This window comes from Microtus pennsylvanicus, chromosome 9, assembly GCF_037038515.1.
Source record: "Microtus pennsylvanicus isolate mMicPen1 chromosome 9, mMicPen1.hap1, whole genome shotgun sequence".
Classification (NCBI taxonomy): domain Eukaryota; kingdom Metazoa; phylum Chordata; class Mammalia; order Rodentia; family Cricetidae; genus Microtus; species Microtus pennsylvanicus.
In genome coordinates this window covers 60,977,296-60,991,237 of record NC_134587.1, presented here as the reverse complement: position 1 = coordinate 60,991,237, position 13,942 = coordinate 60,977,296, and the positions used below count along the sequence as shown (strand labels likewise).

Genomic DNA, 13,942 nt, shown 5'->3' with positions numbered 1-13,942 from the left:
TAGTGGCAAGCTCAGCAGCTATTGTAGAGCCAGGCTGCAAGATCAGAGTTGAGTTTCAGGAGTGAGGTGACATGAAGGGGCTGACCTAGTCTAGATGAATGAACTTGTGGGCAGATGGGCCTACATAGATGCAGCTATGTGAACAGGTAGATAGGCAGACAGCGATTCTAGTAGGCCATGCCAGCAGTGGAGACTGAGCCAAGAGAAGGTTCCTGGGAAGGTTAGAAATTCTGTCTTCCAGTCCTTGGTGCACACATCAGGGCCAGATGATTGGTCTTGGGGTATTCACTGTGCTTGGTGTTCAGGCTGCTGTGGTCCATCCTTCTGTAGTCTGCTTTGTCCAGTCAGTTCCTGTGTCCTGTCTTCCTGCTAAGATTTTAATGTGCCCCCACAGTCCCAGTTCACTGTAAATGTATAGCGTGGGTGACCTTTCTACTCAAAGTTTGTTGCTGTTTAGATAGTCTCATCTGAAATCTCTATATAGAAGAACCATTGTTTCTGTGTTTGCAACCTTTCCAGAAAAAGTTTTAATTGTCCTGGGACTTTTGATTCTCATCTGGTGAGAGACTTCAACCAGAGTCTGGGGAGAGGGGTGAGAGACTCTTTTCCTTCCCATGTCCCCATCTTTCCATCATGACTCGGGCTATGGGTGAAATATGCCAGCTGAAAACTGGGTCCAAGTTCAAACTGATAACCCCAGAAGTGAACCTAGAAAAACTATGGCAGGAGCCTCAAGTGTGGGTCTGTGCGACCACATCATGTGCAGCTGAGCAGCTCCTTACACTGGTAGACCTGCAGGCTGACACCCTTTGCCCTGCCACTGGGCTACATGTGCCAATGGCTTGTGGAAGAAGTAAGCTGTGGTCGGTGCTGCCTCAGCCTGGTGCTGAGTCCGCATCTGTGGCCTGAAAGCCTTGATCCATGGGTTCCAGTTCGATGCTGAATCAGCATCCACTCAGGCAACAAAGGGCTCTTTAAAGCAAATCCAATCACCTCTTTCAATATCAAAATCTCAAAGAGGTTTCCTATATCAAGTTCCAAAGACTGTGAACTAGAAGGGGTAGGTGTGCAAAGAAAGCGTGTTTGTGTGTGTGTATGAATGCACTGGTAGCTGGAGTGATAAACTCCTGTGGGGGCTACAGATGGGTGTAAACGGAGACAGCTCTTGCATTCCTGGTCGCCCTGACATGAATAATGAATCACACAGAAGCTGTATGAATTACAACACTGTTTGGCCAATAACTTAGGCATATTTTTAGCTAGCTCTTACATCTTAAATTAGCCCATTTCTATTAATCTGTGAATCATCATGAGGCTGTGGCCTACTGGTAAGGTTCTGGCTGGCGGCTGGTGTCTTTCTTCTTCAGCAGCTACATGGCGCCTCTCTGACTCCGCCTACTTTCTCACTATATATCTGTCGGATTTCCTGCCTGGCTTTACTCTACTAAGCCATTGGCCGAAACAGCTGCTTTAATAACCAATGGTAATAAAATATATTCATAGCATACAGAAGGGAGCCCCACATCAGATAGTGACATACTGCAGCAGGACAGAAGGCTCTAAAGAACGTTTTTGTAAGGTAGTATTTGTAGAAATGAACAATGCAACAACCTAAATGGAAAATTTGGTGACTGAATTACATTTCTCATGGACATGCCTGAAGAGAAAACTGAAGGCAAATTTGAAATAGAAATTGGAAATGCAAGACGTTTCAAGAAGTGGAGGACAGTGTGGTGACCGTGGCACAGCTTACTAGATGGGGATTCAGGAGGGCAGCAGCGGGCACAGAGTAGCCAAACCTGAAAGGCCCAGGTCCTGCCCTGGTTCGGTGTGGCTTTGGGGCAGGGGTGGGCCCCAGCAGCAGCAGCAGCTGAGGGGAGAGACAGGAGGGGCAGACCCAATGGCACCTGTGATAATGATAAGCAGGGGGACAGAGCAAGTGGAGCCCCTGGTCCAGACTGAGAGCTTATAGCCAGATGCCACCATCCCACAGTGCTGCTCCACACAGGGCAGCTATGCCCATCAAACATTTTCCTGGCATCAACCTCCAGAAACAGATTCTCCATGGCTCCCCTCCAGCACCAGCATCACCCTCTAGATTAGACACTGATTTGGCAGCATTCCTGCAGGAAACCGAAGACTCACATAACTGCAAGTCTGAACTGGTCCGACTGCACATGTGCAGCCTGGCAGGGCTGGTGAGAGTGGCAGGAGCTGGGCATGGTCCTCTGGAGGGAAGCGCTCACAAAACACATTCCCCGGGAGTCCCTCTGTGCACTGGGACTCAGTGCAGAGCCACACAGAGGCTGCGCAAGGACGAGAGGAAGCTAAGTTTCTTTTCCCCTTTCACTCATGTGGATGCCTTCTCAGAGTTCGTGCTGTGTGCCTTTCCCATACTGATGGGAGCTGGTCCCCACCCCACCCCCCAACACACACCAGTGTTCTTGCTCTTGCTACTGAACCAGTGTTCCTGGAGAGTGCTCTCCTATAAATCCCTTTCCCTTGCTGTCAGTTCTTGGAGGGACACACCGGGGAGAACAAGCCCAGCTCGCTGACCCCAGCACTCCCCCAATGAAAGCGAAATCGTCAAAAGCTGTGTCCCACCAGACATGCCCCTGATGTAGTCAGTGTTCACTGTGAAGGGACACACCACCAAGGCAACTCTTAGAAAGCATCTAACTGGGTCATCATGCCAGGAAGCAGACAGGCTTGGCCAAGTGTTACCTGAGAGCTTTACGTCCTGATCCACAGGCAGCAGGCAGAGTGAGAGAGAGAGAGAGAGAGAGAGAGAGAGAGAGAGAGACAGAGAGACAGAGAGAGACAGAGAGAGAGAGACACACACACAGAGAGAGACAGAGAGAGACAGAGAGAGAGACAGAGAGAGGGACAGAGAGAGAGACAGAGAGAGGGACAGAGAGAGGGAGACAGAGAGAGAGAGAGAGAGAGAGAGAGAGAGAGAGAGAGAGAGAGAGAGAGAGAAAGACACACAGGGAAAGGCAGGCAGGCAGGCAGACAGACAGACTGGTCCTAGTGTGAGCTTTGAAACCTCAAAACTCAGTGAGGGACATGTCTGCTCTAATGAGGCCACACCTCCTATGCCTTCTCAACAATCCCATGCTCTTCCTGGTGACTGAGTGTTCAAGTACATGAGCCTATGAGGACCATTCTTATCCACGCCACCGCACAGAGCTCTCCTCACTCTTGACCTAGCAGAGCTGAGATTTCACCTTAACTGTGCGGGTAGGTCACTCCTCACCTTCTCGTTCACTGAAGTATCTGAAGGCATCTCAGGGCTGCTGTGTTCAAAATGTCCAGCACAACTCCATACCAGATAGAAACAACCAGAAAGGGAGCTGCTGTCGGACCTGTGCAGGGGTGTGTTGCTGCCATAAAGAACGAGCATTTCAAAAGGACCAGCACCCCATAGCTGTAAGAAAATTCCATCAGGTGGGGTACCTTCTCTTCCTGGTCTTGGTCTGCGGCTGGAAACACTGACTGGGAGAAATGCGCACTCAGGGCTGTCATAGAGGCAGTCTTAGCGTGGGCAGCTCTGGCCCTTGGCACTGAGGTGTCCAGACAAGGGTACTAGGGACTTAAGGAAGGCCACTGCCTCGCAGGAATCCAGGGCAGACCCTATGAGTCTTGGTGGGAGTAAGGACAATGCTCACGGTGACTTCTAGTTGATGGTTCTAGAGCAAGATGCTGGTACGAGAGGGTGAGAGCCATGGTTGCCCCTAGCATGGAAAGGCCTATGCCTGCCATGGCTTCTCCGGTCTGTGTCTTTCTAATTCTGGGGTCTGGAAAGTGGTTACGCACACCAAGGTATCTAGATGATCCTATGGTAAATGTCTGTTTCCTTAACCTAGGCCTGGTTTGTGTCTGCAGTATCCTGGAGGGAGTTACTGTGGGACCTAGGAAGGAGCTGGCGCCTCTTACCATTTTACCACTTGGCTGTGCTGTCTGTCCAAGGGTCCGGCCAACTGGGAGGCTCCTGGGTCATTTGAACCGAGCCTAAGAGTTCCCGGGTTTATAATGACCCCAAGAGGCCTCTCCAGGTCTAGGGTGGACCTTCAACAGCTCAGGAAGCCACTGTATATTCTCCTATGGATGTGACCCCAAGTTCTCTACTCCCGATGCCTTGTTTTAGCCCACACTCAGTTACAACGCCCTCAGTCACTTTGTCCTTAAAGCTTCTCGGCATTCTTTCTTAGCCAGGAGCACGCCTGTGTCAGGAGCACACCTGTGTCAGGAGCACACCTGTGTCAGGAGCACACCTGTGCCAGGAGCACACCTGTGTCAGGAGCACACCTGTGTCTGGAGCACACCTGTGCCAGGAGCACGCCTGTGTCAGGAGCACACCTGTGCCAGGAGCACGCCTGTGTCAGGAGCACACCTGTGTCAGGAGCACGCCTGTGCCAGGAGCACACCTGTGCCAGGAGCACACCTGTGCCAGGAGCACACCTGTGCCAGGAGCACGCCTGCGTCAGGAGCACACCTGTGCCAGGAGCAACCCTGGGTCAGGGGCAACCCTGGGTCAAGGGCACACCAGTGTTGGTCAGGAGCAACCCTGGGTCAGGGGCACACCAAGTGTCGGTCAGGAGCACATCTGTGCCAGGAGCATGCCTGTGTCAGGAGGACACCTGGGTCAGGAGCACCTGGGTCGGTAGGGAGCACGCCTGGGCCGGGAGCACGCCTGGGCCGGGAGCACGCCTGGGTTGGATTGTGAGGTTCCTTCTACACCATGGACAGCTGCTGGGCGCAAATGCCATTTTGTTTTTATGTAATAAACTTTAAGCACTTACTGCATTCTTTGACAATATTAGTCATCCAGGCCAAGTCGTGGCTTATCAGCTTGTGTCCCTCATGGACACCTCCTGGTACCCAGGAAGTTTCAGAAGAGGGACTGCAGGTCCCTATCCTATGAGGTGCAAAAGAACTTGGCCCAGCTCTGACCTTCTCCCTCTATCTTGACTGCCTGTGCTCTTTCTGAGAACTGTGGGGTGCCTCTTCAGGAACTGCAGGTCCCCTTGTGCCCTTGACTTCATCCTATGACATGGTCTTGGCTATTTCAGTCCCCCAGACTGTGGGTCTTGGGAATCTTGTCTTGGTAGCATCAGAGTGTTCTTGTCTGGGCACAAGGCGAGGCTAAGAGGAAAGAACCTGGGAGTGAGAGGCTTGTTTTATCCCGATACCTACCCAAAGCCCAAAGCTCCAGGGCTAATGACGCAGGTGACAGGTGCTCCCTGGTCCTGAAGACAGGTCAAGGCAGAAACCCAGCCCACATTTCTCACCCCCAACCTCAGACCAAGAGTCAGGAGCTCAGCCGAGCTGTGCTTCTCAGCAGGTCTGTGCTTTGAAAATTTGCAGATCAATGTTCCAGAGTTTCAAGATAAACAATCCTACCCCACGTCTTGACTACACTTAAGTACCCTGTAGCCAGTGCATGGTAGGCTTCCGGCCAAAACCCTGGGGTGCTAGGCTGTGAAATACAGGACACCAGGCAGGAAGTTAGCCTGGTATAGAAGCGCCATGACTCATACTCATGGTCCCTCTGTTCCCGGTCTCCGCTGTCCATGTGTAAGTGCTCCAAAAGCCACCCATGACATTTTTGGTTCCTTAGTGAATGACAGGTGGTCTTCTTCCACTGTGTTTCCCCGGTGTGTGGATTCTCTTTGGGCTGTTCTGGTAGCAGTTGCCCAGAGGCTCTGGTGTGCACCAGTGGTTAAATCTGACTGCTCTGTCTTCCTGGCTGCCTGTGATGTGAGCTCCCCAAAGCTTTAAGAATCACATTTCAGGGGACCAAAGAGGCAGACTTGAGTGAAGCCTTGCTGCACCCCAGCCTATCTCCTGGGGACATTTGATATACCGTGAGCTTTAATGAAAGTTTAATCTAGCTCTTAATTAGTGATTAACCCTGCATCTATTTTGTAGCTGAATGTTCAACCATTGAGAAACAGGCTTGGATTCTTTGTAGAGAGCTGCTTCCATCCCATGGGACGAAGAGCCCAAGAGTCATGTGGCTTCTGCCTCAGGACCTCCTGGACACTGGCCTTGTCTGTATCTCCCCAGACGCTGGGGCACAAAGACCAGGCACAGAGAGCCCCACCCTGTTTCCATTATCCTTTTCCACGCAGGCCCGCTCCTCCCCCTCCCCTTAAGTCCCCTTCTCGCTAAAGATGTTGGGAAATAGGCCCAGGAACTTGCTCCAGGGAGGACACTGGGGACCCGGCTCTATCATTTTCTCATGACCAATGTCACTTGTCACGAGGTACACACAGCAAGCAGCTGGGATGGGGTGGGGCAGCAGTAGATGTCGGGGAAATGACTCAAGGAAGACTAGGTGGTTTCTCTGCAGGTCCCAAGTGAGGCTTGTGTGAGCCCTGTGCCCAGTCCTGTGGGCAGTGGAAGGAGGAGAAGTTGGAAGGCTATGAGAGAAGGGGTTCAGAGGGCTCCGGGAAGAGGGGAGGGAGAAAGAGGGGAGGAGGTATTCAGAGGGCTCAGGCCAGAGGCCCCACTGGGAGATAATGGCCCATTGTCAGCTTTTCCTTTTCTTCATGGAAGTTCCTTGATGCTGTGAAACTCCTTTGAGCCCCCGGCTTCTTCCCTTTTGATGAGGTAAAAGACAGCATGTCTGTCATTCCGGTGGCCTCAAGGCAGAAGCTGCTGGCTAGATTAATTTCCTCTTGTCAAACAGCAATGAGGAATGAGGGTCCCAGCCCTTCCCTGTGGGTCTTTTCTCTATTGGGAAAGAGGTTTCTGGAACCCTTGAGCTGAAATGGGGGTCGCCTGGCAAGCATTATCATGGCTCTCCTGCCACTGGCTGCAGCCTGGACAAAGGCAGCCTCTGTGGACACAACTGTGGCTAAGCAGTGCCTGGGAAGGGAAGCACCCTCACTGTGTGCCCCTTTGAGGGCCGCAGAAAGGAGGCTTTGTCCACAGGGAAGCCCTGGGAGGAGGCTGGTAGAAGACTGTCCTCCCTCGTGTTCAGCCTGTTTCCTTTTGCTTTCTCGAAAATATGCTTTAAACTCGGATGCCCAGGAAAGGGCACAGACTGACTCCCATGGATGAGAGAGCCCAGCACACAGGGTGTGGAGGCCCTGGGCCGGTGTGCCTGGTTCTTCCTGCTTCTAGCCTGATACTTAGCGCGCAACCCGGGAGGAAACCTGGCATGTAGCTCGCCACAGCCTGGGTGTCTCTGCCTAAACTGGAGGTCCTTGCTGTGGGCACTCCTTCGTTGTAGGCCCTATGTAAGGCTGGGACAGCCGCGGCCCCGTAGCTGTGAGGCCCAAGTCCCTGCTGGTGAAGCTGTTCAGAGTAGGGGGCAGAGGGTTTCGGGTCACCGCTAGCATTTCTGTTCCCAGGGCCTCACCTTGAATTTGCTTTTGGTCATAGCCATCTTAATGTGTTGTTGTTGTCTGTTTGCTTGTGTTTGCTTTTTAAAAAGGGGACTTCTGAGACAGGGCCTCTCTCTGTGTAGTCCTGGATGTCCTGGAACTTGCTCTGTAGACCAGGCTGGCCTCGAACTCACAGAGATCCTCCTGCCTCTGCCTGCTGAGATATTCACAGATGTGGGGCGTGTTTCTTTTAAATGGGTCCCTCATATGCTGCGAATTATTGGAACGCAGATTCAAACATTCCTAATGGGTCAATATCCTGAGAGAGAGGAAGAGACACTAATGGAAAATGGGCTGAAGTCGTGAAGAAAAGGGAAGTTTTAAAAGCTCATAAGTATGTGGAAGAATCTCAAATTCACCTGTCCTTTAAACATTTTAAATGAAATAGTTTCTTCATTCATTTTATTTCCTCTTGCTATCAACTGAGCCAAATTTATTTCTTGGTGCTTGGAGACGGGGGTACCTAGGGTTAGAGCCACACTCCTGTACAACTTTAACTCTACTGACATGACGTGGTGTGTTGGGACGTGAGCCAGCTCATGCTTTCTGGAAGCTTCTGTGGCATGATGCCTCCAGAACATCAGAGCATTCTCCACCAACAGTTCCACCTCGGAATGGTTCTCTGGGAGCAGGCAGGAGCTGTGCAGACCCCCATCTGAGTATTGTCACATTGCTTCTGGCTGTGAAGGTTGGGAAAAGCCACCGGTGAGTGAGTCTGGTGGCTTTGTTGGTGATCATGGGGACATTTGGCTCCGGGTATTATGTTTGCTTATCCTGAAAGTGGCCGTAAAGATGGCGCAAAGGAAAAGCTGTGCCGGAACGTGTGTGGCGATCCCACTTCTCCTCTAAGATCCTCGGGTAGCTGTTTCCACGTCTTTATCTGTGTATATTTAGGGCAACACATTCTAGGAGGTCTTATCCCAGAGCGTTAATTCTAGTTTCCAGTTTCCTGACATCTGGCTATATTTTTGTTTTAAAAATAGCTTTATTGAAATATAATTTACTGACATCTACTTCAACCGTTTCAAATCTCAGCTCTGTGGCTTTGGGGGAGCTTTGGAGGCCTCTGTAACCATCACCACAGCTGCTTTTTGAATATTTCACTTTTCCCAAAGAAGTGTGGGTCCTGTAACCGTCACCATGTGCCCTGTGCCTGGCATCCCAGGCATCTGTCTCATAGCGGTGGAGCTCTGTGTGGCTCGTCGTTACCCAGTGTCTCAAGATTCATCCACGGTGTCACACACACAGGGCTGAGTTGTCTTCAATGGCTGAACTCCACACCCTCTGATGGAGCTGTTCCTTCGTCAGTGTTCCTTTCGAGGCAGGCTTTCTCCGGGTAGCCCTGGCTATAGACCAGGCTGGCTTTAAACTGGGATCCTCCTGCTTCTGCCTCCTGAGTGCTGGAATTCAAGGTGTGCGCCACAACCCTGGCTTTTCCTTATTTATTTATTTATTTTTTGCTGATGTGCTGGGAACATTTGTGTTTGAGTTCTGATTTGCTCAGATTTCATTTCTCCCAGGTGTGTACCTAGGAGTGGCGCTGTGGGTCACCTGACAGTTGTGAGTGATAATGAGGTCTTCTAGGTCTTCCTCCTAATACCATGTACACGAGCACCTTCACAGAGCTGGTGCAGCGTTTCTGTTCCCAGGACCTCACTTCAATAGCCATCGTACTGTGTTTTTGTTGTTGGTTTTTTTTTTTTGAGACGGGGTTTCTCTGTCTAGTCCTGGATGTCTTGGAACTTGCTCTGTAGGTCAGGCTGGTCTCGAACCCAGAGATCCACCTGCCTCAGCCTGCCAAGTGTGTACCAGCACTGCTGGATTCGTGCGCTATTTTTGTTTGTTTGTGTGTTTGTTTTTGAAACAGGGGCTCACCATGTTGCCCTGGCTGACCTGGAATTCTCTATATAGAACAGACTGGCCTCAAACTCACAGAGATTCTCCTGTCTCTGCCTCCTAAGTGGTAGGACTAAAGGCGTGCACTATCACAATAGACCAGGCCTTAAATATAAATATTTTTTTTAACGATGTAGCCATAATAGATTTTCATTCTTTTTTAATTTTATCTGTATTTTAATTTTATTTTTCATTTTTAAAAAAGATATTCATTAATGTTAGTTAAAATGAAAGGTAAGACTCTTTCCCATGGATGTCTCCTGTTTCCAAAAGTCCACAAACTGGGAATATAGCAGAAGGAAGGAAATATGGGCAGTTCTCCAAATTTGCATGTGAACTGTATTGTGGATTTGTCACAAAGGTAACGCTTTCCTGGATACGTGCTGACTTTGAAGAGAAGGTCTGTTGACCCGGGAGACATGAAGCTGGCACCTAGTCCAAGTTTGCTCTAGTCCCTGACATTCATCCTGGAGTCCTTGCTATCCCCCTGTGACTTACCTCTCAGCTAGAGCAGGTACAGCTGGCATCTCTCCTGTGTCTGGTGGTCGTGGAGTGCCACATGCAGAGGCTATTGTGTGACGTCCAGCACTGGCTACGGAGAGTGCTGCTGACAATCTCACACCCACCTTCAGCGAACACCAGAGAATCTAGGGCCACTCTCTGGGAGCAAGCAATTTGCTAGAGGATTTATAGTTGGTAGGTTGGTGTCCACTCATTTTGCCTTCTCTGTTTCTGGAGCAGAGACAGGACTGTGGCGTGGTACCATGCCTAGAGCAAAGTTCATTCCACTGAAAGTCCAAGAGAGCCCCCATTTCCTGCCCCACATATCAGCCTCTTCCCCTCACAGTGGCCCAACCTCGAAGCTCCACAGGCCATCTGCTTGGTAAGCAGCACCCTCCCTCCATGCTCAGCCGAAAGACCTCCATTCTCTGAGGGCACCGTGTTCCTCAGATATGGAGTTGCCTTTTCTCTCTCTCTTCTCTCTCTCTCTCTCTCTCTCTCTCTCTCTCTCTCTCTCTCTCTCTCTCTCTCTCTCTCTCTCTCTCTTCCGTTTACCAGATCAGACCAGTTCATAAAAATTTAACCTGATGAAATCATTCCCTCATCTGCCAGGATCCCACCTTAATTTCCAAAGTGTTTGAGGTGACCCGCAGGCAACTTAACCAGTACAATTTAAATTAAAAAGTTCTATGGAATAAGAGAATGCCAAGCGTGGTAGCACCTATAATCCTAACACTCAGAAAACTGAAGCAGGAGGATCACTGTGAGTTTAGATCTAGTCTAGGCTATGTAGTGAGCCCTAGGACAACCTAGGTGAGACACTGTCCCAAAACGAACAGATAAACAAAATCCCACACAAACTCAAACAAAACAAAACAAAGAAACATGAAATAAGAGAAGAAAACACATTTAAGGTGGTTGAAACTACTAGAAAAAATTACAAAAAGATCAGACAAAGGGCCACTTGTCTGCTGTATTGGAACCGCTGGGATGTCCTTAGCTCATGGGAGGCATACCCAGTATGACAGTAAGACCCCAGCCCCTCCTCTTTTTCCCCTTTGCTGTCCTGATGTGAAGTAAACTTTGGCTCTGTCACAGGCTCCTGTCATGATGTCTCACATACACCCAAGACAACCAGCCATGATCTGTTCCACGTAGCCCCAGGACAACCAGCCATAACCCCAGGACGACCAGCCATGATGTGTCTCACATAACTCCAGGACAACCAGCCATGATGTGTCCCACATAGTCCCAGGACGACCAGCCAAACAGTCATGGACTGGAATCTGCAGAACTCTGAGCCCAAATAATTGCTTTATCTTTGTATATTGGTCATCTCAGATAATTGCTATTGTAGGGACATACTATAACATAAAGCTAAGTGACATATCATCTGGACCTCTCCGGAGGTGGGTTACAGTGGGACCCTAGATGTGGCAAGAATTGCTGTGACCAAGGATTGCGCCAAAGATCAGTCACTAGAGCCTGGTTCTCAGAGGTCCTTCCTAGAGGCTACGCAGAGGGAACAGAAATGTCAGATGATTTTGAGATTGGATATCCAAGTGTCTTAACCCAAATAAGCCCTTCAGCTTCCATCCCTCTGAGTGTTGACACAGGTATATGCGGAGGAACTAGTTCATACTTAAAAAAGAAACCCAAAGGTTTTATGATTGCTGCTAAATAGAGCCATTTAGTAGTTCTTGTGGCTGTTGAGGGTTTTTAGAGGATGACACAGTGCCTGTCTGGGCTTGTTCTGTGCTCCTTTCTTTGAGGTTGAGGATTGATGATCGCTTTTCTTGTTATTGGACCAAAGCCCGTGGAGCATGGGCTGTTTCCACCATGACACATCTTCTTGGAACGTTCCTAAGTAGGAATAAAGAGGGGTCTTGTTTGTAAAGTCTCATTAGTTTTCAGCTTCTGTGGCTTCATGGGGAGGTGGACAGGTTTCATCCATGCTACAAAGGCTGTGTACTGTGATATGCATCGGTTGTGTTTTTACACATGCCTGTGGCTCACACATGCACTTTATGGGCTGATGTGTGCATATGGGGCAGGCACAGCTGCATCCAGAGTACGTAGACACATACATGAAGGTGTGCATGCATACATATTTACAGGTTCCCATGCACATCTGCACGTATGTGTGTCCACAAGCACATGTGCTCACCAGTGTAGCACACACACTCACAGCTGCGTCTATGGGCATGTGTACACATACCACCCCCAGAGGTACACACACAGGATTATTTACACTTATACACCCATATACACACTTGGACATGGAGGTTCTGTCTCCCAGTGTTTCATGGGAAACACTGTTATCATGTAGAAAACACACTGTTTTTAAGGTTTTAAATTACAGAGAGCACAGTAGAGCCGAGAGATCAGTACTCCAGGCTGGGGACTGGAGCTTTACACAAGGCCTTGCTCTCTTGTTGAATCTGTGTCTGGCACACGTACAGAAGAAACAAAGGCTGACTATAGGGGCCAAGTGCAATTTCCTTAGGCATCGTTAACCTAAAGAATTCTGGGTGAAAGTCCTTGGGCATCCTGCTTCTGTGAAAGATAAGATGGTATTTCTTGTTGTCTTTAAGTTGCTCCTTCTCTGTACCCAAAATGCTCAAAGCCGCTTCAGCATCTTAGATTTCCCTTCGAGGAGTTTGTTTTCATTGCAAAGAGGTAGTTTCTTAAGTAAACTTAATCCCATCTCTGACAAATTATACTAAACAGTGCTACATACAGACAGAGCTGTCTGTCTGCAGACCTTGGCCTGAGAAGGAAGGTGTCCGAGCTCCTCCTCTGACCCCCGGGTGGAACACTAAGTATTGCTGTCCCACCCAGAGGCCAGGGTGGAAGGCTCACCTGTGTGTCCTGGTGTCACACCCGCCTCGACCAGCAAGGAAGACGGAACATCGGAGTTCTTCTTGTAAGCAGTTTTATTCAGGATCTTTTGACAATCTAAGATATCTCTCTCACTCTCTCTCCCCGGGCAAACCTCTCCCAGCCCTTAAAAAGGCATAGGCCGCCAACCCCGAATTGCCAGGTGGGCACTGCCCATACGTTCATGCATATGCAAGCAGCTGACAATCATTGCATGGTAATAGCATGAGTCAGGCCTTAGCCATTAATAGGAGTTGATTATCACAGAGAGCACTCGCTTTCAGGATCGCGGAGGGCGGGAGCCAGCACCATCAGGTGCGGCTCCACGCAGCTCTCTACATCACCATCAGGTGTGGCTCCACGCAGCTCTCTACATCCTGGCTTAATTTCTCTTTCCTCAAGGTCAATGAATAGTTACTTTTTTCATTGCCATGATGAGATATCTGGTGGGAACAGCTGCCATTTGGCGTCTGGCAGATCAAAAGGCAGAGAGCTCAGACAGCGACCAGAAGTAGAGACCTGCCTTCAGGAACCCGCTTTTGCTAGCTGGGCAATAGCCCCAAAAGTCCCCAAACAACCTTCCATGGTAGCATTGCCATCCAGGAATTAAGTGTTCAAACATATGACCAATGGGGGAGACATTCAAATCACAACAGCTAGTGATATTTGATGTGTTTCATATGCTTCTTGACCATTTGACTTAAGTGTGATGTATTTGTGCTTACTGTGGTTACGAACCCTTTGTCAAATAGCTGAGTTATGTTTTCTTCCCTCCTCTCTTATTTCTACACTCTTAATTTTATCTTTTAAAGCATAAGGTTTTCTGCTTTATATATTTTAAAGGATAAAGACTTACTTTTATTTTTTATTTGGGTGTGTGTCTGTGTATGTATGACGCGTGTGTGCAGGTACCCAGAGACCCCAGAAAGGGGTGTTGGATCCTCTGGAGCCGGAATTATAGGCTGTTGTGAGCTGCCCACTGTGAATACTGAGAGCCAGACTCACATCCTCTGTCTGGGAGAACAGCAAGTGCTGTTAAGCACTGAGCCATCTGTCTAGTGCCCAGCATAAACATCTTAAATTAATGCTTTATGTTCTGCTCGCCTAACTTAACTGTTTTTTTTTTAAGCAATCATTCTTATGATATCACATCTAAGAGATCTCTACCTAACTCCAGGTCAAGCCCGGCTTTGTTCCCATGGACTCCTGAGAAGTCCGTAGTTTTAGCCACTAGGTTTGCGTGTGATCTGTTTCAAGTTCATCCTGCATGG

The 13,942-nt window shown here is 49.3% G+C and overlaps 1 protein-coding gene across 1 annotated transcript in view; it reads left to right on the top strand.

Moving 5' to 3' along the window:
• The window catches only part of Rasa3 (RAS p21 protein activator 3), a 101,431-nt gene that overhangs the window by 46,917 nt on the left and 40,572 nt on the right, over window positions 1-13,942 (top strand). The gene's annotated exons all lie outside the window — the stretch shown is intronic.